Source organism: Sus scrofa, chromosome 3 (assembly GCF_054392235.1).
Source record: "Sus scrofa isolate SSC_HxYL_T2T_F1_AM1 chromosome 3, Sscrofa_HxYL_maternal_Yorkshire_Landrace_v2.0, whole genome shotgun sequence".
NCBI classification, from domain to species: Eukaryota; Metazoa; Chordata; class Mammalia; order Artiodactyla; family Suidae; genus Sus; species Sus scrofa.
Window position 1 is genome coordinate 88727259 of NC_139385.1, and position 25589 is coordinate 88752847.

The 25589-nt window shown below is 47.1% G+C and overlaps 1 protein-coding gene and 1 long non-coding RNA gene across 4 annotated transcripts in view; both read left to right on the forward strand.

Annotated features, from left to right (window-relative positions):
* Window positions 1-24757, forward strand: LOC146404759 (uncharacterized). Of its 2 annotated transcripts, none has more exons than XR_014841803.1 (3): window positions 1-118; window positions 20207-20271; window positions 20888-24757. It is a non-coding gene; the product is annotated as an uncharacterized LOC146404759 (long non-coding RNA). The 2 variants fall into 2 exon arrangements; XR_014841802.1 differs by lacking the exon at window positions 1-118 and adding an exon at window positions 1187-1216.
* The window catches only part of SPRED2 (sprouty related EVH1 domain containing 2), a 121901-nt gene that overhangs the window by 23165 nt on the left and 73147 nt on the right, over window positions 1-25589 (forward strand). The window lies entirely within an intron of this gene.

Genomic DNA, 25589 nt, shown 5'->3' on the forward strand with positions numbered 1-25589 from the left:
GTTCAGGCCAACACTCTATCCCTAACTTGTGTCCGCTGCTGTAGTTTAGGTTTACGAGTCCCTTCAAGCCAGTTAACTTGGCTTAGCCTATGCATGTGTGGCCCAGTACAGCATACAGGTAAAGTGACATTTGACAGATGATCATTTGAGAGTGTTTTTTAAAAGCAAGTAATTTAAATAACTATTAAATGATACTGTGTTAGCACTTTTGCAACTGACAAAATCACCCCTCCCCCTGCAAGCAGTGGGGATATCCTAGGAATGCTGGGCAAGAAGGGCAGGGAGACCTAGGCTCCCTCAGAGTTTCAGAGCCTGCTGTTGGGTGAGTCTTGCCTGAGTCCAGAGCTGAGATTTCGCTGTTTGCAGAGAGGAATTCCTCAAAGACTTGCTGGAGGATTAAATGAGATAACCTGGGTTGCGTGCTTAGCAGAGTGCCTGGTACAGGGAACACAATCAGTTGACAAAAGGCTATCTACTGCAGCTGATGCTGATGATAACCTAAAAATGGAAAACCCTGAGAGAGAACAAACAAGCAGGTGCAGTAGGTCAAGAGCCTCTGCTGGTGGGTTTTCACAGTGAAGGCACCCAGAGCAAGCAGCCTCAGTTCCTGCTGCACCGGCCAGGACCCCATCCATACGCCAGCCGGGCGCCCAGCACGGAGACCCAGTCCTCCAGGGAAAGGTATGAAAGAGCCATAGCTCCTGGTTTCATTCTAGATTCTGTGCCTGACGTCTTTCAGCCTAACTTCTCACCCAGAAAAGTTTTATCCTTAGGAGCAAAAAGCTAAGTCTTCTTTTGGTCTCATCTGGGAGCCATTTTTATCTATCGAGGTTAAGAACTGGGATGGTGAGTACAAGTAGCAGTAAAAAGGTAACTGCCTGAGAAGATGTGATCAAATGCCACGACTGAGCTGAAGATCAAGGCAAGGCAGGGATGAGGGAGTGCCCTGCCTAGGTTGTTACAGATTCTGTGACATCTGCACGTGAAGTTATACCTTTTTTTGGCATTAAAAGTTATTCTTAAAGTCATCATCAGGAGACACAGTAAACAAAAGTCTTCTTACTAGAAGTGAGGCTCTCAAGGTGGTTTTCTTTTTTAAATAGCGTACAACGTGTAAATTGTTAAGAGCTGCATTATCGTAGGAAAGCAGTAGGGCTTCTTAAAGACTCGCAGGATTTAAACCAGTGCCATCTAATGCAAATACAAGATGAGCCACGTAAGTGATTTTAAATGTTCTGGTGGCAGCTTTTTTTTGTTGTTGTTTGTTTGTAAGTCAATAGAAACAGGTGAGATTAATTTTAGTGTATTTTATTAATTCACCTTCGCATCAGTATTAAAAATTGTTAATGAGCTCTTTTGCATTTTTGGTTGTAAACTCTAGAAAGGCGGTATTTCACACATCTCATTTGGACCAGCTGTGTTTCAGGTATGGCATCGTAAGAAGTCTGCCTCAGAGGCAGGGGAGCTGGTTTCACATTTGGACCCTGTCTCTCGTTTTGCATCTTTATCCTCCCAAACTTTGCCTCATCTGTCAAGTGGGACTGATTTTTATGAGGCTTGTGAGGATTCTTTTAGACCCAGCAGCTAAGGTGCCTGCTGCAGCGTCTGTCACATCTGAGCCAGGGGAATATTTCTGGCATCCAGAGAGCAGTTTGGACTTAGAGCCTTGTTGAAGGGGCCTGAGGTGTAGACCAAAGGGACGGATCATGCCCTTCTGATAAGCAGCTTGAAAGATGGAACCAGCAAGAGAAGAGAAGGGGCCTAGGAGACTAGCTTTGCGAGGAACTATCTTTTGAGCTGAAAACAGAGACTGATGAACCCTGTCTGAGCCTGGGGAACAGGTGCAAGGGGTATAGAGCCACTTGCCCATTTGGTTTATTAAATACCAAGATGCTAGACGCCGCCAAGGATTTGTGACTGTGCAGGGTGCCAGAGCGGACTCCAGGAGGGAAACAAGAAAGAGGAGGAAAAGGGGCCTGGTCTGAGTTGGTGGCGGATGAAGGAATCACCCCTCCACACGCAGGCTGCGGCATAAACATTCTGCTAACAGTCTTCTTTTCACCCCCGCCCTTTCAGTCCTCTGGCTGCCTTGCACAGCTTTCGATATTTCTGTTGTTTCTGCTGGAGAGTAAAATTATCAATAAGGCATCACACTTCTTGTGTTCATTGCAGTATTTTAAGACACCCCCAAGAGCTAAAGGGAGAATTGTCCTCAGAATGGAATCCTGAGGAGTTACCTGTGCTCCCAAGGTGAAACTTGAGCAGGTTACAGTGTCTTCACAGGTAGAAGAACACTGCGATCCAGCCAGAGAATAAATACAAGTTGATCTTTTGATGTAAGCAAACCAAACACAAAATCTAGATGTGCAAAGCACTCGAGCGTGTGTACACAAAGACTCAGCATAAAATTGCTCATAATGAGCAGCACCCCCACCCCCAGCCTGGAGCAGAGAGAAGTCTTGTGAGCGGCACACCCACATTTTTGATTTACCAGCTTTTCTCCTGCCTCTGTGGCCACACAGCAGCAGATTCGAGCGCCCTGGCACTGGGTCTTTCCTTTGATGAGGACAATTTAAATGTCCCTAAAGACTGTCATTTGATGGGTTTCTGCTGCCTGTGTTGTTTCCCTTGAATTCAGGCATAGGCATTAATCATCCCTCCCACACACATGTAGCCATCTCAAGTTCTTATTAAGAAGTCATTGTGATTTCGAAGTTTTTCATTGTTCACACTAGCTATGAGGTCAGAGACTTTCTGTCATGGGATGTTTAGCCATGAATAAAGTTGCTGAATGCCCCATTTGAGAGAGAGATACTAACCTTAAGTAGTGTCCAGTGACTTTGAGCAGAAGCCCCCATGTGAGTGGTGGGTTTGGGGGATGGGGTGGGGGGTGCACTTGCTGGAGGGGTTGAGCTCTCAGGAAAGGTGGATCTTGGATCTTATCTCTAAGGAAGTGGCAGCTCCCTTTATCGGGCCATTCTGGTTGAACAGGTTCACTCCCAGCGGAGGAGAACTTGCTGTTAACTATTTCTGGCCTGCCTCGCACCTGCACCAGGGAAGACTGATTTGCCAAACAGAAGGAAAGTGAAATAATAACACACCCTGGAGTCTGTGTTGCCACCTGCCCTGACCTCCCCAGTGGGGGGAAAAAAAAAACCTCCCTGGAGACAGCAAGTCAGGATGTCTCGGGTGTGGTGCACAGAAGAGTGTAGTGACCGACTTCATTGCCACAGCCAGTCTGCACTTGTCACTGCCTCTCGAAAAGCTCCTTGAAATCTTTGAGACAAATGCGGGTGCACAGATGCCAGTAGATAAAATATGGGTCCCACCTCGCAAAACTAGGCCCTTTGATTTGGGGGAGGTGGAGGGGGTGGGTGCTGGTGTCGCTGTCTGTGTTTCTAACATTTTGATTCATTATTCTCGACTGCCATGGAAAGTGGATTCTAAGCAGGGGGTTGGAGGACTGGAAAGTGTGTGGGTGTAGGTTCGAGTGAAGAGGATTAGGAAACCTGCTTTCTGGCATTTTCTCTGTGGGGCACAGGCTGAGGGATTTACTGCCTCCGGGTTGGTGTTTGTGGCTCTGGCATTTTGCCCGGCTCTGGAGGGCCTGCCACCTCCAGGTGGTTGCTCTCCTGCCCCCATGGCCATGTTACCAGTTCCAGAGAGGGTCCCTCAACACCATCTAGGCCAGAAGCACCATTTGACAGATGAGGACACTGAGGCCTGGGGAGCTGAGCCCACAGTTGCCTAGCAGGGGAGCCTGCTTGACTGGGTGGTTTTCGTACCTATGGGGATCATTCATATGTGTGCCAGGAAGAAAGGATGTGTGTGAGGGGGTCCTGCCCATTGCCAGGGGTCAGCTTGCAGAATTAATTTTGAGTCTGCAGAGCATGCCTGCAGCAAAGTGGGGACAGTGCTTGGGCAGAGAGGTCTCTTCTCAGACGGGTGTGCTCTGGGGAGGAGGAGGAGGGCGGATGAGTCTGTTGGAGAAGCTCAGATGTAGCTGCTTAAATTAGTTCAAAGTGAGAAATGTAATTACTATACTTGCCCAAACCAAATGTCTGAACATTGTTATAAAATGAGGTGTAATCACAGAAAAGAAGATTGCAGCTCTGCATTCCTCCTACAAAATCGCCTTTGTGTTCTGGGAGCCCTGCCGTGCTGATGAATCTTCTGGGGGTGTTGAGGCCCATTCAGTTCAGGTGTGTGCATTGGGCTTAATTGGGGGAGAGTTTGTCCTGCTCGTTTGGACAACCATTCAGTTACTTTGCATTTGTAGCAAATTTGTGATGAAGGAAAAAAGAATCCCTGTTAAAGCTCAGGATTTGGAGTCAGAATAAAAGAACTAAAGCAAGGGGGAAAACAGGATGATATATGGCCCTGGCCTTGCTAACTGCTGCTATGTGAGCAATAAAAGGAAAGATGAAAAGGGTATTTCAGTAACTCCCCAGAAAACAGCTTCCCCTCTTGGTGTTTTTGCGTCGATTCTATACTTTTCTCTACCATGATGAAAAGTGCTAGGAGGCAGTTTGAGTCCTGATTATTTTGCCATTTGTTAGTTGGGTGACCTAGAGCAGTTACATAAACTCTGGGCCTTAGTTTTCTCTTCTGGAAAATGGGCTGATGTAGGTACAGTTAAATAGAACGCCCGACACCCAAGAAGGCACGTGGTAAATGTTAGCAGGTTGCCGTTGTCATCACTAGTATTGTTTCTAATCACATTATGATGTCGTGTACCTACTGCACAGAGCGGGGAGGGAAGTGGGGGTGGGGGCGAAAGGTCTGTTAGGGAGCAGTGCCTGGAGCCAAGTGCGGTGGGCCGAGAAGGGTTTCCTGGGCCAGTTGTTGGAAAGGGAGGGAGGGATTTGTGTGGCAGAGGGAAGGGTGCTGTCCAAGCTGGGGACATATGCCCCGGCTGACTGAGCTGTGCCTGCATTTGTAGGAAAAGGACATGTGGTTTTATAGACCCACACCGGTACCCTTCGCTCAGTGGCTCTTCCCTGATCTTGTGTCCCAAACCTCAGGGGTCTGTTGACCCTTCAGCTCCCAGAGACCCCAGGTCCACTCTGTCTGTGCACAATAGGGTTTAGTTCCAGGAGAGCAGGGCGTTTACCTGTTTTGTTCATTGTTGTGTTCAGTGCCTGGTGTACCAGGAGCTCAAACAGTATCTGCCAAATGAATGAACGGGGTCCGTAGGAATGAGTATCTATGTTAAATTATATGTGCTCCTTGAGAAAATGCCCCAAGAAAACTGTTGAGCTATCTAATAAAGAAGAGAAACTTAAAGAAATTTGGTTTGGTTAAAGACGAGTTTATATACTCATGCTTTCCTGGCTCCTGTGTAGTTCATTAATATATTTAATATGTATACTTAACTTTGTGAGTATATGTGATTACAGACTTTAACTTTATTTTACAAGGTTGGCTGCCTACACACAATCCTTAGAACAATTAAGGGGAACATAATTAGCATGAACATTCCTTTTGTGAAAACTGACTCTGCTGCTGCTTCTGGAGTAAAGTGTTTCAATATTACATTCACCTGATAATCACACTGACCAGCACAGTATGAGCAAGTGCCCAGAGGTCCAGGCCTCCTAGACCAGGGCTTTGAGTTACCTGGTAGGGGGCGGGGGGGTCTTGCTAAGCTGCAAGTTCCCATTGAGCAGGGCTGGGCAGAGGGGCTGAGAGCCCACATTTCTGTTCAGTTTTCCTGATGCTACTGCTGGCTGCTCTTTGGACCACACTTTGAGTAGAAAGGCTCTAATTTGTCTTTAGTTTTTTGAGATTTGTCTTTGTGTTCTAAAGCTGTCATAGTATGTTACTCAAAATGTTGGCTTTTTTATACTTAATCCCTTCTGGAAATAGTTGTTTCCTTAGAAGGGCCATCGTTTTGTTTGCCCACGGCTAACACAGTACAAGTACAAGTACGGCCAAGTACAGCCATACCTAGAAGCTTGGACATTTCAGGATTCACTGCGGATCTTGAGTGAAGTCTGATGCTTTTGGGAATGTGCTTGGGATTTTGGATGTAAATGTTACTGGGTTCAGTATTGACTAAAAGTAAGGATCAGGCCACTAAATTCTTTGGCAGAAGTGTAAAACGCCACAAACATGGTAGATTCATTTCTGTTTCTCAATTTGACCAAATGTGCTTGTCGCTGTCTTGTCTAACCCTTTTATGGTTAATACTGAAGCAAACCTTGCAGAGTATTAACCTTGATTGTGATTCTTTGCATGTCTGTACCATGCCTATTGATGTTAATACTTTCTGAGTTGTCAGGATTTCTTCAGATGCAGCTGCTTTGTGGAATTATATTTGTCTAACTCAAGCAGTAATATAGGTGTGTGTTTAACATCTACTTTGTCTTGAGTTGCTGTGATTGCAGAGTGAGCTCTGATGAGAATTACTATGTGTTTACTAAGGCTTCATCTCCAAAGTGCTGAAGCATCCCGCTTCCCTCTAGGTCTGACCGGGTGCCATCTAGTCCCATGGCTTTATGTACTGTTCTGTGTGCAGATGACTCATAGGTTGGTTTCTCTAGGCCGGCCATTGCCAGAACTCGAGTTTTTTTTTTTTTTTTTTTTCTTTTTTTCTTTTTTTCTTTTTTAGGGCCGCATCTGTGGCATATGGAGGTTCCCAGGGTAGGGGTTGAATCAGAGCTGCAGCTGCCAGCCTACACCACAGCTCATGGCAATGCCGGATCCTTAAACTGCTGATCGAGGCCAGGAATCAAACCTGCGTCCTCGTGGATACTGGTCAGGTTCGTTAACTGCTGAGCCACAATGGGAACTCCCCAGAACTTGAGATTTTTATCAGTATCACCACACGAATGTCTAACATGCATCTAAAAGTAAATGTCCAAACCAGAACTTCTGATCCCCTCAAGGTGGGCAGCCCACTCACCCAACCTCCCTTTCTTTTTTTTTTTTTTTTTTAGCTTTTTAGGGCCGCATGTGAAGCAAATGGAAATTCTCAGGCTAGGGGTCGAATCAGAGCTACAGCTGCCAGCCTATGCCACCGCCACCACAATGTGGGATCCGAGCTGTGTCTTCGACCTACACCACAGCTCACGGCAATGCCAGATCCTTAATCCACTGAGCGAGGCCAGGGATCAAACCTGCAGAGTAAATGGATGCTCGTGGATACTAGTTGGGTTCGTTGTTGCTAAGCCACAATGGGAACTCCACACCTCTCTGTCTTGACAGATGACACCACCATTCACACTGTGGTCCAAATCCCAAATCTCATGGTATCATTGATCCCACTTGGCCTCACTGCCTGTCTGTGTCTAATCCATCAACCCCATTGTTATTCCTCCACAACAGAAGGAAATTGCCCTTTTTTCTCTTTTGCAGTTACCTCTCTTGGCCAGGCTTCCACTGTGTCACCTGAAGCATTGCTATGGGCCTCTGGACCCTCCCTCGCTCTTGTCCCCATATAATACATTTGCTGCAGAATAGCCAAGAATGGCTTCATGGCTTTCCTTAAAACATCTAGCAGTTTCTCACTGGGAACTCTTGACCTGGTTTACCCATCCCTGGGTTCCTACCTCAGCCTGTATCCCACATTCGCCTCATCCTGATACATTCTCCTGCAAGCCAGGCAAGCTCTTTCTTGTCCCAGGATCTTTGTATTGGCCATTCCCTCTGACTAATGCTCTTGTTCCTCCTGCTCTTGCCATCAGTGCTCTTTCTCGATAACTGTATCTGAGTTTCAATGTCAGCTCCTCTGGGGTGCTTTCCCTGACCCTCTATTATGTCACCCAGCTTTCAATCTGTGTAGGACGTACCACTGTCTGTGGGTTTATATGTTCATGGCCAGTGTCCCTGTATGTGCACAGGAACCGTGTTTGTCTGCTCTCTAGTGTGTACTAGTGTCGCCCGCAACGTACCTGAGCTCAGTAGAATCTTAAGTATTTGGCGAATAAATGAATGACTTTATCTGGAGTGCCAAGAACTTTAATTCTGCTAGCAGTTGTTATTTATTCAGTACTGTTTGGCAGAAAGTAAGTAACAAACTTATTATTCCTAAAGATGTTTTTGCTTTGTTTTGTTGTATTATAAGGAAGCAGTTTCCACTGTGTGTTGGAAGGTGAGGTACTTTTAGTGGTGCTCGAGTTCCTATGAAGCCCATGTGCTTTTATTTATTTATTTAGTCTTTTGGGGTGGAGGCTGCACCCATAGCATATGGAGGTTCCTAGGCTAGGGGTCAACTCAGAGCTGCAGTTGTTGGCCTACAACCACAGCCACAGCCACACGGGAGCCAAACCACATCTGCAGCCTACACCACAGCACACAGCAACACCAGATCCTTAACCCACCGAGCAAGGCCAGGGATCCAACCTGCATTTTCATGGATACTAGTTGGATTTGTTACTGCTGAGCCACAACAGGAGCTCCCCCATGTGCCTTTAGAATTACCTAAACAAATTGAACAGATGGCTATATGTTTTAATATGCTGATGACTTTACTATTTATAATCTGTGAGTGGTCTAAATGTTAGCATTTATTTAATTAAAATATTGAGTTATTATTGGCAAGTACTTCTTGAGCTCTCACTACATATCTTTGTACTTGATGCTAGAAGGAAAAAAAATGGTATGAGACATGGTGACTGGCCTTATAATTCTGTTTGTAAACATTCAGTCCTTGACTTGTAGTTAAACATAGTAAACCCAACAAGTGTATATATCTCTGCTTCCTTCCAAAACTCTAATAAAATGACCATAAGGAATGAAAAAGTGTAAACCCAGAAACCTCCCAGAGAGATCGGCCAGGTTTTGCAAGATGGAATGCCAGTGTGTGAATACCAGCTTAGCAGAGCGAGCCGAAACCAAACTGCCTGTTGGGTAGGTGGTGCAGAGTTGGGGGTGGGATAGATGGCAGTTTCTGCTACAGAATCCTGAAGGCTAGGGTTCCAGATGCACTACTGAACCGAAACGAAAATGGGGAGTGAAAGAACACTGCATCAGAGCACGGGAGAAAGAAAGAGAACACCATGAAATCCAGGAATCCAACACCGAACAGAAATGGAGGCCAGAAGCCGCAGCAGTGCAGCCCCACCTGAAGACCCTGAGAGCAGCCAGTCCAGATGGGGTGATGCAGGATGGATGGGCCCTGAAGGGATGGCACTCAGAGCAGAAATGCCCTTGATCCTATTGAAGGGATGTTTTTCAGCTCTGGCCCAGGTTATAGATGAAAGAATAATTGATACACTGAAAAGTGAGCAAATATTTTTAAAAGAAGGCCATTTTTTAATGTAGGAATGAAAAAGGAGAAAGAAGATATAACCATCGAAGTTTACATGGTCAACTTCACATATTTATGTAATTATACCAGTATATCACCAAATCTTGATTTAATTAAAATGTCATATAACTAAGAAGGACTGAGGAGTGGGATTACGGAAGGTGATATAAGAGAGCTGAGCCCGAGAAAGCCAGTAGATAATCACTAAAATTGACGTCAGAATGGTTGTGCATCTTTGGTTTCATTGGAGAAGTAAGTATTCACACCTGTATATCCTCTACAAGGCTGAGAACAGCCCGATCGAGTGTTTTGGAGGAAGTGACAGGGCTAAGAGAGTGTAGCGAAGACTCCTGTCTTCGAGAAGTTAGTGATCTAGTTCAAAAGGCCAGAGTCTGTGCATTAAATACAGTTTTATGTTACTTTGCATTGTGAGCAAAAGGCCAAAAAACAGGTGCCAGAAACACGTAGGAATTTGATGGGGAGAGGGAGGAGATATATCTTGCTTTCAGGCAGTCCAGAGAAACTTCACAGAGGAGAAAGGAATTGAATTTTGCCTTGGTAGATGGGTGGGGTTTGGGTAAAAAGGGAAAGAAAGATGTTCTCAGCCACAACCCATTCCAGTTGCCAAGGAGAGGAGTTATTACGGCTTATTTGCACAAGGTGGTGATCGTGAGGGCCGAGTTTGTTATTTGGTGCTGCCATTGGCTGATTTCTAACAGGCCTGGGTCACCTTGAGGATTTTCATCCGCATTGGGGGTGAAGGTCTCGGAGGCCAGGCTGCGTAGATCATGGAAGCGTGGTGAATGGGCGTGTCAGGATGGAGTTTGCATCTGTTTCTCTAACAAAATTTTTCTACTTCAGTATTTCATTCAAAACAAAGAAAAGCCAAGTCTTTTTCCTTTTCCCTTTTCTTATGGCCATGACTGAATTTTTCTTGCATGAACGATTCTTGTGTTCTTATTTAAAAGCAGAGTTTGGCATATGGCAGACCTCCTCAAGCTATCTTTAGTTGGTTGTGGGGTGTAAGTGATTAAGAATGCAGCTGTACTTGCTACCAACACAGGCTTTTAAGGAGGGAACGGCGAAGCAGACAGGCCTGGTTAGAAATTTAGAATAGCCTCTTGGGATCAAAGATCTAATTTTTCAAGCGCATGATATACAAGAGGCCCTCCCCTCGGGACTGAAGCCTGGAGGGCTGTTTGTGCCCAGAGGCAGCGTGACTTATTTGTTTGAAATGGCGGCCAGTCTTGGCTCTGGAGAGTCGGCCATGCTTCACTTGGAGTAGACGGGAGGAGGCTGACTTCACTTCACTTTGTATAGTTTGGCTTCGGTGCTCCTGTGGAAGAAAACATTCTTTGCTTCTCCAGTGTGTCCCGGGACAAATCCATCTCTGTCCTGTTGCTCAGTTACACCGTGGTGCTGGGTCCTTACTCTTCAAAGCTTGGCACTCCCTCTTGCCTTGCCTCCAAAAATTTGTTCTTTTTACTCAGCAAATATTTACCAGCTTTCTGCCCTATGCAGGACTGTGTGGTGAACACAGATGAATCAGACATAGTGTGGGGGGGTGCTCCATAAATGTGGTCAGTCAAGTAGAGGACATCTTGCAGGGGGCAAGCACACGGGAGCTTTTCCCAGGCAGTGCCCATGTGTAGGGCCACCTGCAGTAGGTGTTTAGGCGAGGAGGGAGAAGAGTTAATGGGTGGGTTTCACGTACGCCCTCACGGAGTAGGTGACATTTGAGTTGAGCCTTGAAGGACAGGCTTAGCTGTACAGAGAGGTAGGTGTGGAGACCGAGGTAGGTAACAAATATTGGGACAACAAAGTGAGGGGATGGCGATGGACTCCGAGGAAGGAGTGATTGGGGCTTATTGAGTGCTCCCCTGGCTGAGGTGTGACCCACCTTATCCCATTTAATCCTCGTAGCAACTTGTTTCCTGCTGAAAAAACTAAGGCCTGGTGGCACTTAAATAACTTGCCCAAGGAAGCTGCTTAGACTAGAAATTTGAACCCCAGACAGTCTGATTCCAAATCTCAAACTGTTGGCCTCTAAGACAGAGCTACAGCGGAAGATATTTGGAGGGGGTGGGGAAGAAGTAGTTTGAAAGGAAAGGTTTAGAAAAAGTAGTTTGGGGCAGATGGAAGAAAGAGCCTCGAATATCGAGGTTCGCTCTGTAAGCAACGAGAAGCCAGAGAAGGGTTTTTCAAGGGGTGTGACAGTGACCACAGCAGGGCTTCCAGCTGTAAGGCAGAAACACTTGAGCTCATCGCTGGGTGCCTGACACCCCTAATGTCATTTAATCCTAATAACTGCCCTACAAGATGGTGCTGTCCATGCCACCTTCTGCCGGTAGGGAAACAGTGCGTGTTTTGAGGGGTTCAGTGACTTGCTCCAAGTGGAACTTGTAACTGAGCAGTGATGTGCTAGAATGGACTTGAGGGCAGAGGCAGAGGGATCAGGCAGGCAGCTGCGAGAGCCCATGAGAGACAGTGGCAGTGCCTAGACGACCAGGAGGATGGGAGAATTAGGATGCAACTAAAGAGGGTGCCAGCCCGGTGGCAGGAGGTCTCTGACTTCCGTCTGGTGGGCACAGGTAGGGAGAGCCCCTGAGGAGTGCGCTGGAGAGGCGCTAGTTGCCTTCCTTTCACACCCACAGACGGACTTGAAGGGTCAGGTTGGGATGTTCTGCCGCAAGTGGGGCGGAGGGCTGGACTCTGCCTTGGCGGAAATGCCGAAATCCGCGGAAGGTTCAAGTTGGTAAGAGAAGGGGGTGGGGGGCGGGGCAGGACCAAAGACAGAGCGACGCAGAGCAGTTAGTTCCAAGGCTGGAGAAGAGCTTGGGATGCAATGAAGGAAGCAGAGCAGGGGCACGTGGATGGGTGGCAGGTGGGCTGGACCTGTCAGGAGAAGCTGATGGGGGCTGGGGGATTGCTGAGTGTGGCAAGTCCTGGTCACCGGGCATCTCTGTACTCCTTATGCTTATGCTGGAGTCAGCCTCAACTGAGGCAGTCGCACTTTCCTCATTTAAAAAATGAGGGAGGAGTTCCTGCTGTGGTGTAACGGGGGTTGCAGGTGTCTTGGGAGCATTGGGAGGCAGGTTCCATCCCCAGCCGGGCACAGTGGGTTAAGGGTACTGCGCTGGTGCATGTGCACTTGGGTCACAACTGCAGCTTGGATCTGGTCCTTGATGGGGAACTCCATATGCCCCCAGGGTATCCAAAAAAGAAAAAAAAAAAAAAAAAGGAGTTCTCATTGTGGCTCAGCAGGTTAAGAACCTGACATATTGTCCATGAGGATTTGGGTTCCATCCCTGACCTTGCTCAGTGGGTTAAAGATCCTGGGTTTCCCTGATGTGGGGGGTAGTTCACAGATGCAGCTTGGATCTGGTGTGGCTGTGGCATAGGCCCCAGCTGCAGCTCCAATTAGACTTCTAGCCCGTGAACTTCCATATACCACAGATGGGACCCTAAAATAAAAAAGAAAGAAAGAAACATCACTAGGATTGGGCGTAAAATAAGACACGGACATAGCACTGTGTGAAAACATAGTAGTTTAAAAAAATTTTTTTTTAAATTCATATAAAAGGAAAAAACCTGCTGACTAGTCTTGACTAACTTCCATCTTCTTTGAGTCTCACTGTGATCTGAACTGGCCTTGAAGTGCCAGTAAATTGAGATCATAAGCAAGATCACTCAGGGCTCCTAGCAGTGCTAGTATCAGAAATGCACAGGAGGCACAGAGGAAGCTCTGTCCGCAGGGATGTCCAGTAAGTGGCAGGAGAGTGTGCTTCTCTCTTCAGGTTTAAGTGGGTCAAGGGAATGTTTGATGAGTGTCCATGAAACACATTGATAAGAAATCAGTCTTTAGGTAGCACGTGTTCCTCGATCAGATTTGGCTCAGAGGTAATCCCCAGTTTGGGGGGTTTTTGAGGCTGCTTTGAAATGGAAGGTCCATTAAGCACCATGGGTGTTCATTCACAGAGGCTTCTGGACAGATGAGCTGCCTGTGCGGGGCGCCAGCAGCCACCTCCCATCCTGGCCTCTAAAAGCAGTACACTTTGCCAGACGCCTGTGAATTTTAAAAGCAGGGATTCATCTGCAGAATCCTCTTTCTGAACCTAATGATATGTAATTGCTTAGTTGTTGAACTGTGGTTGATCTATTTCTAGCAGATTAGCTTACCTGGGAGGAAATGAGAATTTAAACTGTTTGCTGGACTTTAAAAAAATTGACATCTGAGGAGACATGTGATCCACATATGCATAGGATATGGGGAAAGCATTTATTTTTCCTAAGTAGCCACTGCTATCCATTGCCCTTTTACAATTTTCTTGCCTGGGTACTTCTCCCATGTTCTTGGTAGTCCTCACAAGGGTCTTTACTTGGGTGGTTTTAAACTCATTTTCGAGATGAGGTGCCCAGGGTCCTCAGGTACCCGGTAAATAGCTTATCATGGTCCCCAGGTGGTAAGTGACCATCTGTCTGATGGCACCATGGCTTTCCGCTGCTGTTATTAGGAGTAGCCTGTCAATTGGCAGTAACAAATGAATGAATGAATGATCTCTTCAAAAAGAATAGTCCAGGAGGTCCCGTCATGGCTCAGTGGTTAACAAATTTGACTAGGAACCATGAGGTTGCGGGTTCGATCCCTGGCCTTGCTCAGTGGGTTGAGGATCCGGCGTTGCCGTGAGCTGTGGTATAGGTTGCAGACATGGCTCGGATCCCACGTTGCTGTGCCTCTGGTGTAGGCCGTCAGCTACAGCTCTGATTCGACCCCCCAGCCTGGGAACCTCCATATGCTGAGGGAGCAGCCCAAGAAATGGCAAAAAAGACCAAAAAAAAAAAAAGAAAGAAAGAATAGTCCATATGCTTCCCAGTGTAAGAGGATATTTGAGTTGGTTGAGTGGAGAGGGAGCCACAGACCAGGAGACCCCCCCAAAAAATCTCTTTTTCTAGATGGTAAATCCCTTTATTATGATTATTGCAACAGGAAAAACTATGATTATTCAACAAAGGTATTGAGTAAAACTGCACTCTTCAGCTCTGGATTGGGTTAGAGATCCGAGTTGGGGCAGTGTGGGGAGAGGGGCCACATTCTCCACATAGCACGCTTCCCACAAGAGTACTGCAGCTCTGCGCAGGTGTCGAAGGGGTGACTTCCTGCTATACTCAGGCTTCATTTTGAGTAACATGATGCTACCTTGTCTTTATCTCTGTAGGAGTAACTGTGTATAAGAAAAATAGCTGGTCCCTGAGCTTTTGCCTTTTGAAAAGGAGACAAAGGAAGGATCTGTTTTAAACTCCGCATAGGCTCTTCGTGGTCCCTCATTTCCTGTTACTTTGTGACAGGTAGAGCCTCTCATTCACTGCCTTCTGGGGCCTTAAGTTGGATCCCCAGCCCGCCCTTCTCTTTTTGTGCTGCCCTCTGCTTTCATCCTTCATCCTGTCCCACCAGTTCACTAAAACGACCCTTGCGAAGGTTAGGGCTGGGGAAAGAGGAGGATTGGGTGTCTCTGGCACGTTCTGATGAGTCCTATTCATTGTCAAGTACAGCTTTTTAATGAGCTGATTCATTACTGAGAGTAGGTCTCCTGTAAATCCCCAGTTTGTGTCCTGCAGATTTAATTTCTTAACAATGTCCTCTTTTCAGCGTAACTAAACTCCATTGTGCCATGTAGTTCCTGACTTCCTTCGAATGTAGAGCCTCACCTCCCATTTTATTTCAAAACTGTGAGATAAAATTTTTAAATGAAAACCTTAAAAAAAAAATAGGTAGATGTTCAACTCATCTCCGAGGAAAGAAAGACTACCCACATGTTTCGGAAGACATTACAGAGGCGATCACTGAGAAGTTTCTAAATTTCAGTTTGTATGATACCAGTGACAATTTAACAGACAAAAATGCAAAAAAAAAAAAAAAAAAAGTGTGCCTCGCTTGTGATATACAGCGTTAATCTAAAACTCGAAAGAGTTCAGGAAATTATAAAAAGAGACACTAAGAAAGCCGATAGCAAAATGGATAATTTAATACTTTAAGAAATGCCAAGCTAACTAATTAAAAGAGAAAAATATAGATGGCTGAATAGAGAACAAAGAGGTTAACCCCAAAGATTATGAAAACATAATAGCAATTCTGTAGCAGTCCCCCCCAATTAATAAAGTAATACATATGAAACAATAGGATTTTCCAACTGTTACTAGTTGGCAAATAGAAAAATATTTTTAGGAGTTCCTGTCATGGCTCAGTGGTTAATGAATCTGACTAGGAACCATGAGGTTGTGGGTTCGATTCCTGGCCAAGCTCAGTGGGTTGAGGATCCAGCGTTGCTGTGAGCTGTGGTGTAGGTTGCAGATGCGGCTCAGATCCCACGTTGCTGTGGCTGTGGTGTAGGCCAGTGGCTACAGCTCCGATTCGACCCCTAGCCTGGGAACCTCCATATGCCGCAGGAGCGGCCCTAAAAATGGCAAAGACAAAAAAAAAAAAAAAAGAAAAAAAAAGAAAACGGTTCTTTCAAGGAATTATTAATATTATGGAGACTATGGCATTAGATGAAAAGAGGATATAGAATTCTGTATCTCCATATCACCATCCTAATTTTGCCTAAAACATGCATAGCTAAAGGACCAAAAGGAACTACATGGACTGTTATTATTGGCCCTGGTCATCTCTGAGCTGTGATGCTACAGGGATTTCTCTTGTTTTTTTACTTACCCTTTCATGTATATGTTAAGGTGACCACCCGTTCCAGTTTGCCCAGCACTGCCCTGGCTTTAGCACTGAAAGTCCTACGCTGGATGGTTGGTCATGCCAGTATGTAGGTGTGAATTTGAGATGGATTTGTGCCACTTGGCAGGAAGGGCCAGAGATAAAGCAAGGTTCGAGCTGATGGGGCTTGTGCAGGAATCAAGCAGTAGATTTACTAGTGATAAAATTAACATGGCTTATTTTAGAAGGCATAGGAGGAAATAAATATGTACAGAATTCGATAGTGCTTACCTGTGGCCAGTATTGGTCTGCGTGCATTCGGTGGCTACCCCTCTAATCACCCAACCCTATGAAGTAAGTACTGTTATTACATTCCCCTTTATAGAAGCATAGAGAGAGTACTTCGCCCAGGATCCCACAGCTCTTGACAGAGTCTGAATGTGAACTCGGGCAGTCAGGATCTAGCCTCTGGGCTGTTAACCACCATCTGTATCTCTACAGAGTCCCTCCTCCTGATAATTATGTCATTTCAGCCCACACCAGGCCACTGAGTTGGCCACATTTGACTTAGTGCTGCTTTGCTCCAGCCCCTGCCGTGGCCAGGACTGCCACTGACCTGTGGCCAGGACTACCTTAGACCTCCAGCAGAGGAAACACCTTCCCCCATCTGGAGCCTGGGGTGGGGATTTCCATAGCAGAATCACCGGCCTCTGGTGATAGAGTTCTTTCGGTTTTGCCACATGATCTTGTGGCAAAGGGCCGGGTCCAGGTGCAGCCTTGGTTATTTCTGGAAACACTTCTCCTTTTCCTTTATTTCCTCAAGTCTGGCCCATCAGTCGTCCTCCCTGAAGGTGATTTTGGCTCCTCTTCCCAGACCATCAGACGTTTCTGTAGGTGTTGGCATCTTCCATGATGGCTCTGGACTCTATGCAGATTTCCAGATGAGTCTGTGCATGGGGACGGGGTGATATGTAGATCAGGGTATCCCTCCCCAGTGTTGTCTAGGACCCCTGAGACCGCACGTCACATTGTTGGCAGTGGTGATCTCTAGGTGGTGGATCACAGGTAGTATTTATTCTCTTTGCTTACTTGTTTTAAATATTTCTTCAACAAACTTGCTTTACTTTCTGAATACTAAAAACATACTTCCGTTTAAAAAAAAAAAAAACCTTATAATTCAGTTTTATGCCTGCAGAATTTCTAGCTCTTTCAAAAATCTGCACATGGCACAGAGCTTCCTAACCCTCATTCAAGTTAGAGCAACTCCACTTCTGTACCCAAAAGAAATACCTTCAGCCATTGTCTGAACTTGTACTGTGCTGAGAACGCAGCCAGAGCTTCTTGTTAATTGTTTGTTTTGTCACATTAATTGAACAGTGAGAGGGCCCTGGCATTCCTCACCCCTGTGGCGGAAGCACAAAATCTCTGTTTCTTTTTAGGTATTCCTTGGAGGGGGACGGGGTTGGTTTCAAATCTTAGGAATCTGTTAATTTGACAAATAACGGAAAGTTTTAGGTATTTAACTTTATGTGTTGTTTAGGGACTGTGATGTTTAGCCTAAAACCAGGCTTAAGTTTTCAGAGAATCTGTATGTTTCATTACCCTCTTCCTTCCAAAAAGCTCAAAAGGATGAGTCACCCCCCGCCCCTTCACGCACTTTTTTTAGGTGGTCAGAGGGAAGTAATGTAGCAGAATTATTATCAATTGTAAAAGTAGGATGTCTTCCAAATTTTTAATGTTCAAAGGAAAGACTGCTTCCCAAAGGAAGGATAATCCGTTAAAAAAAAAAAGATAAATATATCTTGTATTGCTGCCTCTCTAGAAGGGAGATATGGCCTCTGCCGGGGTGAGAGCAGGGGAGAATGGGCAGGTGTTCTCCTGATGCCGAGGCAGAGCTGTGAAGGGCCTTTTTTATCCTTCAGAGCAAGGAGGGATGGGGCCTAAGAAGGTGGGGGAGGGGCGGTGGGACACAGTCTGGGCCAGTCATGCTGTCCAGAGGCCTGGTGCCCACAGCTCCTCCACAGGGCCAGCATCCCTGGGGAGTTGTTCTGTGCCCTCCTCCCTGACCAGGCAGCTCCCCTGGATGATTCACCTGCACTGCAGTGGATCCTGGTTGAATTGGTGGCTTGTGTAGCCGCAGGATGGGAATTCACCTCTCCGCCAAGGAGAAAGGGGGAGGGTGGACTAGGAACGAGACTGAGAAAGATCATAAAATTGAATTTATAATATAATAATATATTCTTAATGCGTAATCACAGAAAGATATAAATTTATAATACTGGACCCCATGCTCAGAGTTTGGGTTTGGCTTTGGATACACAGAAAATGATGAACACAGCAGGGTGTGTGTGTTTGGGGGAAGAATGGCTTTCTTACCGCCCCCTCACTGTGAACACTGCGTGTGTGTGTGTGTGTGTGTGTGTGTGTGTGTGTGTGTTTGGAGGAAGAATGGCTTTCTTAACGCCCCCTCACCGTCCACTGTTTTTAATCCCTCGTTTGCACCATGGAGTCTTTGGAGGAGACCGAGAGACTTCCTTTGCTACTGATAACCGCTCTTCAGAGCACACGGAAGCCCCCTCTCCCCTCCGGTGAAGAGACTGGGCCCTCTCAGTCACCATCGTCAAGGCAGACAGTAGAGCTGTTCCCGAGGGTCCTCACTGCACTCTCTGGGCTCAAGAAATCTCCAAAAATCATGGAGTCACAAGCCCATGGCATGGTTCTTGGCTAATCCGGCACCGCCCAGGGTGGATGGGAGGGAGACCTTGGCTGGGAGGCAGGCGCTGTGCGGCTGGCAGATGGGTGGGGCGGCCTGCCCACGTGGCGCCCTGGGCTGGCATTACCTCACCCATCTCGTTTGTCGGGCACCGATAGTGTCTCTGGCCCTGCCCCTAATGGGAGACACGCGATCCTTGCCCCAGGGGCTTAGATTCAGAGGTTCATAAGCTCTGGATTGACTCAGGTGAAAACTACCCCCCCCCAACACACTGTGTTAAAATGAAGGCCTGAATACAGCTCCAGGGTAAGGCGCTGGCCTGCTTCTTTCTGGCTGGCTAATGCACTAACCTGGCCTTGACAGGAGCATCATTGCTAACTCAGGGTGGCTTTTAGATATTTGCTCTCTTTAGTTTTTTAGTGTTTATAAGTTCCCTTTGTACATAAACTTACATGTTTAGGTTAAAATGTAGATGTTCAGTGAATAGTCTAGACTGATCTGAATTGGAGACAACTCTGCATTCTGTGTTGCATAGGGCTGATGACTTTAATATTTCTGATTCTGTTGAACCAAACGCTGTAGTATCTTCACTCTGGAGTTTATACGTGCATAGTTACCTAACCTTTCCAGCCTAAGTCCTGTTTACTTCAAAGATAATTTGGAAGCATTTAGCCAGTATGTTCTGAAATTTTTTTTTATTATTTTCCACTTATTGGTATCAGAATTGAATACATTTAGCTGTTGCTGCCTGTTTAGTAAGCTGAGACCTAGGCGTGTTTGCCATTTGGTGTGAAAAGTAATTGATCAAGGTTACAAATTATTAGATAAAAAACTTAGAATCCTTGGTTGGAAGGAGTTTCCATTACCTCTTTTGTGGACATAGCTGGAGAACAGTGTCTATATTCCTTACGCAGAAAGTACACCCAAGAGCCTTGTGCATAGCCTAAGAAGATTGTTCTGGTAGTCCTTTAGAACTTCTGTCTCCTGTGTTCTGTGGTGACAACTGGGGGAACCAGCATCAATTGAGTCCTGACCACATAACCTACCCCACAGAAGCGTTTTAGGATATTCCCCACAAAATCACCCTGTCATAGTAAAAGAGAGTCCTCAGCTCCTGCTTTGGGGTTTTAGATATTCAGAGTATTTGCTGAATACCTCACAATCAAAGTGTTTTGTATAACATTAACACTAGTTTTAAAAAATTAAAACAAAGGAGTTCCCTGGTGGCTCAGTGGGTTGGAGATCTGGTGTTGTTACAGCTATGATTCGGGTCACTGCTGTGGTGCAGGTTCAGTCCCTGGCCAAATGCCACATGCTGTGTTGTGGCCAAAAAAAAGTACTTCTTAAAGAGCCACACATGGGAAGTGTTTCAGGGAAAGCTGGACTCTCTAGGGGACGTAAAGGATACAAGGCCTGGGACTTCTGAAAAACAAAGTGCTCCAGACACAAAGAGTGACAGCTGAAGAGCCAAAACCTGAAACGTCCTCCCTTAGACACCCTGAGCATGCTCCTTGATTTCTCTTTCTCTCTCAAATAGGAACCAGCCTGTAAGGATGGAGATACCGTTTTGACACATCCGTGATGATGTTAAGACCTTGCTAGGTTGGTAGCACAGTTTTGGGTCTTGGGTCATCATAAGTGACCTTACGTTCTCAAGTGGGAGCTGCCCAATAAGCAGGGGAACCGATAAACAAGGAAAGTACAGATGGTCCCAGTGCCAGGAGAGATGGTACTAAGAACAACTGGTCCAGCCCTCAGCCCATGATCACCCCGCTCAGTAATGTAGCTCCTGCTGTTACTATGGTTACTGTTACTGAACAGCCTATTGGGGGAGGAAGATTCCTTGAAGGTCTTCTAATACCAGAAGGCACACCAAGTTAATACCTGTGTTTTCTGATACAACGGCATCCCCCACTTCTTGGCTTCATCTTCTTCCATGAACACGGTCAATCGAATCGACAGTTGCTGGAAAAATCAACTTTGCCTGAATGTCTAGGAAGCTGTTTGGGATTTTTTAATGTTTTAGAAATTAGAAAGAATTAGAAAGTGGGTAGTGGTGATCGTTTCTCTTCTGCTTCTTTGCTCAAAAGGAACTTAAGGGTCCACAAGCATCTTCCCTGAGAAGTTGATCTTGTTATGGGAAACAAATCATTTCAGGTTCCGAGATGAGAAAACCTAAGGTTCTTGTCTTGAACCTGCTTCCCAATGGCTTTTGTAGGGCATTGATGAAAATGGCTCCCTGTCTTTCTCCCGGCTCTCTCCACCCCTCTGCAGACTGGACACAGGGAAGGTAAGGCTGGTTCTCCTGTTTCCCATCCCTCTACCACGCCCCCTGCCCCCCCTCAGTGCTGGCAGCAGCCAGGGAGATGGTGAGATTTCTGCCGCTGTGCCAGCTGGGCCACCTGTGAAGCCACTGCCAAAGTCAACATATGCAGCCTTGGTGTCTGGCCAGTAAGTTTCATAATGGTGGTTAATGGAAGTTCCTGTTCAGAGGCTCTCAAACTCGTCCTGTGATTCTGTCTCTGGAGGACCCGGCCATCTCCTCTTACACAACATCATGATCTCTGGGGAATTTTTAAAAAACTGTTCCTTTAACAGGTCAGTTGGCAAAGACATAGGAGGCTTCGTAAGTGGCCGTTAGAGGTGGAGAGCAAAATTCCGAGTGGCCATTTAGTAGAGCTTTGCAGCAGACCTAATGTGTGCTCTGGAAAGGGGAGGGGAGGGCACAGCACTGACGGAGCAGTGAACCTGGAGCCTGGGACCCTTGGTCTGATTAAGGTGTGGAGGAGAGGCAGGTACCTCAGTCACCACACTGTAGACCTGGACCAGAGAGCGCAGAGGAGGGGGCACCTGAATGGGTCACCTGGGAGGATGGAGGCCCATTTCCTTGTCTTTTGATGGCTTTGAGGGAAGGGCTGAGCTTCAGTGAGTGTGAGGAGAGGGGAAGGGGGTTCCTGTGGCGACAGCATCTGCTGCCTTCCGGGGCTGGTCTGAGGGAGGCTATGTGTAGGGCCTGCCTCGTGGCTGTGCAGCTAAGGCAGTCACACAGGGCCCCCCTATGCTTGGCTTAAGGCCCTGCTCTTGCCATTCTGAAATTCTTACTAATTTTTGAACAAAGGGCCCCCACAATTTATTTTCCTTTTGCCCGGGGCCCTGCAAATCACAGAGCCGGCCCTCTCTGTGGAGACGGGGCTGCAGAGGTGGGCTGGGCCAGAGTGTGTAGAGTTCTGTCTGTGAAACTGGAAAAGATAAGACTTTTCTTCTAGAGGCAGTAGGGAGCCGAGGAAGGTGCAGTGACAGGTTATAGGAGGAGAACTGGAGAGGCTGGCAGTCCACGGAGGAAGGCTGGTCACATCCTGCTGGAACGGACGTGGCAGAAACCAGGAGCTGCAGTTCATGTGCCTGGGGAAGATGGGCCAGCTTCAGGCCCTGGGGACAAAGGCAGAGAGGGCTGGTGGCGATGGCTGAGCTTTTTAGCTGGCCTGGAGAGTCCACTCACCGGCAGGAATTTGGGAGGAAGGAGGCCCTGAGCAGTGGCAGCGAGGCAGATGTTTTGCAGGAGTGGGGTGAGGCCCTTTCCCGAAAGACCCGGAAATCTCTGGTGGGACAGCTTGTGGAAACACGCACTGCAGCTGCTCCGCTGCAGCAAATGACCTGCAGATCAAGGTTTTTGTCAGGATCGAGAGCTTCACTAGAACAAATATTCATCCAAAAATAAACTTCCCGTTCTTCCTGTTTTTATAACTTGCCTATTTCCTCCGAGTTTGAGGCTGGTCTCCAGTTCCGTGGGTTATTAATCTTCAGAGGATCAAGACCTCTATAGAAGTATTTCCTGTACATGTTTATCTACCCAGCCCTAAATAATTTTCTCCAAATGATAAGAGAACTTTTCCATACTGGCGTGTGAGTCTTCTCCTTTGAAAGATTTCAATCTAGTCAGCCCAGCGAGTAGGGAGAAAGCAGAAAAACTCATCCCAGCCGCCAGGGAGCCCAGGTGATGGTGGTAGGTGCACTGGGTTTTGACAGGTGCATTCAGCCCACCTCCTCCAGGTTAAAGGTGGCTTCTTTCTGGCCAAGGTCATGGGGAGATAAAGTGACAGCTGCAGAGGGCCCCATTTGACATTTTAAACGCCCTACTGAATATGCATAGGGAAATAAAGGCTCCAGAAATGTCTCTGCCCCCTTGAAGTGTTCAAGATACCCCAGGTAGGACGGTAATTTGTTCTTCCCACCTCTTTCAGTTATAAACAGGGCCCCAACCCTCCCCCTTCCTTTTGCAGACAAGGTGTGCATGGTGCTCATGACTGTGCACAAAGGAAAAGAGAAGATCCACGTTGAAGTTTGGGCCAAGTTCAGACCCAACAGACAAACAGAACTGCTTGGTTTCATAGGCGTGGGCGCCTGACCCCTCAGCCCAGCGAGTCCACTTGCCTCTGGGAGACTTTCTTTGGCCTCTTCCTCCTCCTACTCCTCCTCCTGCCAGTCCCAGGCTAGCCTGCCAGTGGGTATATTATACACGTCAGCCCTGTATGCCTCTACAGAGAGGCCGTGGGGACCGGGCTGCGTGGGTGGCAGCTTGTGCCGCAGCGGAACTTGGAGGGGGGCCAGCTGCCTCTCGCGGAGCGCCTCCAGGGTGGGGCTGGGATGTCGCGTTTTGTGCCAGGCGCCACCCTGCCCCCTTGACCAGTTTCAGGTGATCAGATTGGGAATGGCCGCTGCTCTAGACCCATGCAGTCCAGTACCTTCCCCGCCTGGGCTGTCCACGCGCTTGAAAGGAGGCTGTTAGGAACTGCGATGGGCTGTAAGTGCAAAATACACATCAGAGTTTGAAGCCTTCGTACCAAGAAAAAGAATGTAAAATACCTCGTCAGTAACTCTTTCCTCTTAATCACTTGTTGAAACAAAAATGTTTTAGATATACTGGATTATGTCATGTGTATTATTCGAATTGGTTTTGCCTGGGTGGTATTCCTTTTTAAGTGTGACTACTAGAAAAACTGAAATCACTCACATGTGGGACTCAACATTACATTTCTCTGGGATGGTGCTGTGAGGTCAGCTGTGTTGTGGCTTTGAAGTGAATACAAGTCTCAGAGGTCCCCGTCCCTGGTGGCCCGGCTGAGGGGTGACCTAGCCCTAACTTACAGACAGCTTAGGGCAGTGGGTGGACAGCCCACTTCCAGGCAGAGTTAGTAACTTAATATGTAGCAGCAGGAATTTTTAGAAATCCTTTCAAAAGTACCCCCCTTCCTGGCTGAGTTTTTTTTTTTTTTTTTTCCTTAGCTTCCTTTCCAGAAGGCTTTTTTCCCAAGTTCAGAACTCTTCACTTTGTCGGCTTGGGACCTGTAGGGTGGTGGTGTCTCAGGGGCTTATTGTATTGTTTCATTCTCTTGCTTAGATTGTTCTGCTCCCAGGTCCAGCTCCAGTAGCTGGCAACCCAGGAACTACCCAGATAGGCCTGGGAAAACGCTGTTTCAGAGTAGTCCGCAGTTCAGAAGCCTAGCCTCCACCGCCGCTGGAGTGGTTATTCAAATGTAAATCTTGGGAAAACATGAAGTGGATGTGAAGCTTAGGAAACCCCTGCTTTGAGAAGTACAGAACCACAACCGACCTCCAAATGTCAGGCTGGCCTTTCAGGAAAAAAGAGGGGGAAATTCCACTGGTATTTGAAAACCCCAGATATTTCCCTGTTACAAGGAGGAGTTTCATGTTGACTTCAGAGGTCCAGGAAGAACCCAATGGATTGTATAGTTAGCATTTGCCAAAAGATAAGACCCAAACGGGCAAATTTCTCTGCTTGGGCACCTATGCTAAAGCGGGGTGGCATGTGTGTGCTGTCATCAGCCATCAGAAGAGCACTGTACTGAGGCAATGGGTGATTTTGACACCTTTGTCCACACTGCTGTCCATTGCATATGGAACCTTTGTTGGAATAATGGACACAAGAACCAGTATTCTAAGTGTCTGCTTTGTGCCATATGCTTCATGACAGGTACAGCTAATTGGCATTACAAACTCCAGGCTACCCCAGAGTAGGTGCTGTTTGTTGTGTCTCCATTTTGCACATGGAGAAAATGCAGTTTAGAAAGATGAAATAGGAGTTCCCGTTGTGGCTCAGCAGTAACGAACCAACTAGTATCCTTGAAGGTATGGGTTCCATCCCTGGCCTCGATCAGCTGGTTGGAGATCTGGTGTTGCCATGAGCTGTGGTGTAGGTTGCAGATGTGGCTCAGATCCCGAGTTGCTGTGGCTGTGGTTTAGGCCAGCAGCTGCAGCTCCAATTCGACCCCTAGTCTGGGAACCTCCATGTGGGCAGGCGCGGCCCTAAAAAAAAAAAATAAAATGCCTGAGAACTCATAGCTGGAAATCCATGGGGCAGGGAGTACAGCTTGGACTGTACAACTCCAGATGCGAGGGTTTAACATAGGGTGTCACTCGGCACTGCCCAGACCAGCCCAGTATTGCTCCATTCTGCACAAGCATTTGTTTGTTATCTCCATGTTGCAGTGCAGGCAGGGACAGGGCTCCAGGGGAGGGTTCAGCCCTGGGTTGCTGAACCAGCCAAGCTGAGAATTGTAACTGTGGGTGCTTCTGAGCCTTGCCAGGAGGACACCCTCTCACCTGGTTTTTGAAGGGCTATATGCTGCAGAACTTTCTCCCCACGTGCTCTTTTGGTTCTGGGTCCACGCCACCTTGAAAGATGTTCCATTTGCCTCTCCAGGGTGTCCTGGCACTGTTTTGTTGATGGTGCAGAACGGGCAACTCCACAGGTGGCTGGCTAACCCAATGAGGTCTGGAAATGAGCCCAGGGGTTGAGAGTTGTATGCTCTGGAGTTGGATTTCTCTTTTGGTTCTGCCATTCGATGGGTTCATAGGTTGGGTTCTCCATTCTCTGGGTGGCAGTTTCCCCACTTAACACA